The sequence below is a fragment of the Ambystoma mexicanum genome, assembly GCF_040938575.1.
Source record: "Ambystoma mexicanum isolate Mex_15411 chromosome 12 unlocalized genomic scaffold, UKY_AmexF1_1 Mex_chr12_unloc.1, whole genome shotgun sequence".
Taxonomy (NCBI): Eukaryota; Metazoa; Chordata; class Amphibia; order Caudata; family Ambystomatidae; genus Ambystoma; species Ambystoma mexicanum.
In genome coordinates, this window is record NW_027182322.1 from 6,080,560 (window position 1) to 6,084,092 (window position 3,533).

Sequence of the window (3,533 nt, forward strand, 5' to 3'; positions counted from 1 at the left end):
GGCGAGACAGGAAGGAGCATTGGTCATGCATCCCTGCATGAGGGTGAGACAGGGAGGAGATATGATCCCCGTATGAAGCCGAGAGAAGGAGGAGGCGTGAACGTGCATCCATGTATGCGGGCGAGACAGGAAGGAGCATTGGTCATGCATCCCTGCATGAGGGTGAGACAGGGAGGAGATATGATCCCCGTATGAAGCCGAGAGAAGGAGGAGGCGTGAACGTGCATCCATGTATGCGGGCGAGACGGGAAGGAGCATTGGTCATGCATCCCTTCCCGAGGGTGAGACAGGGAGGAGATAAAATCCCTGTATGAAGCCGAGAGAACGAGGAGACATGAACGTGCATCCATGTATGCGGGCGAGAAGGGAAGGAGCATTGGTCATGCATCCCTGCATGAGGGTGAGACAGGGAGGAGATAAAATCCCTGTATGAAGCCAAGAGAACGAGGCGGCATGAACATGCATCCTTGTATGCAGGTGTGACATGGAGTCATCATGAACATGCATCCCTTTATAAGGACATAACATGGAGGACGCATGAACATGAATGCCTGAATTTTATGGTGGTGGCCTTCGGGTGATTTGGCACGTGCAATTGGTGAAGAGCACTTCTCCTGCGCAAAAAAATAAATTTACTATTAGCACCCCGGAGGGAGCCTCTGCACTTCTTATAGGGAGAAAACTCTGCAATGGAAGGGGACAGGGTCAATAACAGCTGTAAACTCTCACAAGACCATCACTGCTCTCACACTTTCCTGCTCTCAGGCTGGCGGGCCATTATCGGCCCTGGCTGCCGCACCATTGCCAGGTTTGTGTAACTATATTATTTCTAATTGGCTCCACTTTGATGACTTTCCTTTGGATTCTGACTTGATTATTGAGATCTTAAATAAGTGACTGGGGATCAGGTGTCCACTTATTCTCATGGATAACATCACAACCAACCTTTAATTCAAACATGAGTCATGACATCACAGATGGAGTACAGCTTATGATAGAGGTGGAACGTCACATTGTAGCAGCCCAAGTAGCTCGCCGTGATCGTATAGTGGTTAGTGCTCTGTGTTGTGGCCGCAGCAACCTCGGTTCGAATCCGAGTCACGGCATTGTGGTGAGGCAATGTCACGTCACGGCAGTTGGGCAGATATTTTAGAATTTCCATTAATACATTGGCAATCTCTGTGGAGGACTGAAACAATTCGATGTCCTGTTACTGTTATGAACCTTTTGTTTCTTTAATGCTCTTTGCACACTTTTTCATCGGGTGACTGTAATGTATTTCAACCAAATCTAATCAAGAGCGCATTATGTGGTGACATTTGCAGTACATGAAACATTATAACACTGCCATTTACGTCAATAACCACTAGCTTGATTAAGACATATGTATTGCAGCGACAGTATTTCCCAGTTACAAATGGGAATAAAAACAACATCCGCGAGGGATTGAACCAACGACATTTAACTGATGTTGCCAATGGAGCGCGTTGCAGAGAGCGCGAGGTCCCGCCTTTAGAGTCACACGCTGATGATAATACAGATGTTTAAATAAACAGGCATATCTGTGGACTTGTGGTCTTTCTACATTGGGACTCATAGTCTAGTCCTAGGCTATTGTAGGCACTGGCGTATCTTTTAGTGGAATGAGAGGCATTCTGTAGTCGCGTGAAAGGACCTTTCAAGTCAATCTGATCTGTATTGTCCTGTGAAAAAAAGCGTTCTTAGACACAGTGAGGAGTTTTTGGGGATAATGGGAAAATCATTTCCAACTAAATGACAGGAATTTCTTAGTCCAATCATGAGGTGTGCTAGGCATTTTTATACTGTGGCGGAAAGAGAGAGAGTATAACAGTCATTATAAATAAAGGGCCAAGGAAGTGACAGTTTATGGAAGGAACAATTTGCACATAGTTTTAGAATGTGGTCAGGAGGAGGACAATGTGCTGACACATATGAAACATTAGAAGGTAGACATTATGGAAGCACATATATTTCTTTATTTTTATTGTATTTGGGGAGAGGGGGTTAATATAGCACGTCCAATGTGGAAAAGTGCTTTCCATAGCACCTTGCAGGTGGGCGACATCTAGAGCTGTGCAGTAGCCACCCATGCCCCAGACGTCAAAGAGAACAAGAAGTTACACATGTTGGAAGTGAGGGTGAGACATTGAGGAGATATGATCCCCGTATGAAGCCGAGAAAAGGAGGAGGCGTGAACGTGCATCCATGTATGCAGGCGAGAAGGGAAGGAGCATTGGTCATGCATCCCTGCATGAGGGTGAGACAGGGAGGAGATATGATCCCCGTATGAAGCCGAGAGAATGAGGAGGCGTGAACGTGCATCCATGTATGCGGGCGAGACAGGAAGGAGCATTGGTCATGCATCCCTGCATGAGGGTGAGACAGGGAGGAGATATGATCCCCGTATGAAGCCGAGAGAAGGAGGAGGCGTGAACGTGCATCCATGTATGCAGGCGAGAAGGGAAGGAGCATTGGTCATGCATCCCTGCATGAGGGTGAGACAGGGAGGAGATATGATCCCCGTATGAAGCCGAGAGAAGGAGGAGGCGTGAACGTGCATCCATGTATGCGGGCGAGACGGGAAGGAGCATTGGTCATGCATCCCTTCCCGAGGGTGAGACAGGGAGGAGATAAAATCCCCGTATGAAGCCAAGAGAAGGAGGAGGCGTGAACGTGCATCCATGTATGCAGGCGAGAAGGGAAGGAGCATTGGTCATGCATCCCTGCATGAGGGTGAGACAGGGAGGAGATATGATCCCCGTATGAAGCCGAGAGAAGGAGGAGGCGTGAACGTGCATCCATTTATGCGGGTAAGACAGGAAGGAGCATTGGTCATGCATCCCTGCATGAGGGTGAGACAGGGAGGAGATATGATCCCCGTATGAAGCCGAGAGAAGGAGGAGGCGTGAACGTGCATCCATGTATGCGGGCGAGACGGGAAGGAGCATTGGTCATGCATCCCTTCCTGAGGGTGAGACAGGGAGGAGATAAAATCCCTGTATGAAGCCGAGAGAACGAGAAGACATTAACGTGCATCCATGTATGCGGGCGAGAAGGGAAGGAGCATTGGTCATGCATCCCTGCATGAGGGTGAGACAGGGAGGAGATAAAATCCCTTTATGAAGCCAAGAGAACGAGGAGGCATGAACATGCATCCTTGTATGCAGGTGTGACATGGAGTCATCATGAACATGCATCCCTTTATAAGGACATAACATGGAGGACGCATGAACATGAATGCCTGAATTTTATGGTGGTGGCCTTCGGGTGATTTGGCACGTGCAATTGGCAAAGAGCACTTCTCCTGTGCAAAAAAATAAATTTACTATTAGCACCCCGGAGGGAGCCTCTGCACTTCTTATAGGGAGAAAACTCTGCAATGGAAGGGGACAGGGTCAATAACAGCTGTAAACTCTCACAAGACCATCACTGCTCTCACACTTTCCTGCTCTCAGGCTGGCGGGCCATTATCGGCCCTGGCTGCCGCACCATTGCCAGGTTTGTGTAACTAT

General features: G+C 48.3%; 1 non-coding gene across 1 annotated transcript; it reads left to right on the plus strand.

Moving 5' to 3' along the window:
- Window positions 1-1,034: 1,034 nt before the first annotated feature.
- TRNAH-GUG (transfer RNA histidin (anticodon GUG)) lies at window positions 1,035-1,106 on the plus strand. The gene has a single exon. It is a non-coding gene; the product is annotated as a tRNA-His (tRNA).
- The last annotated feature ends 2,427 nt before the right edge of the window (window positions 1,107-3,533 follow it).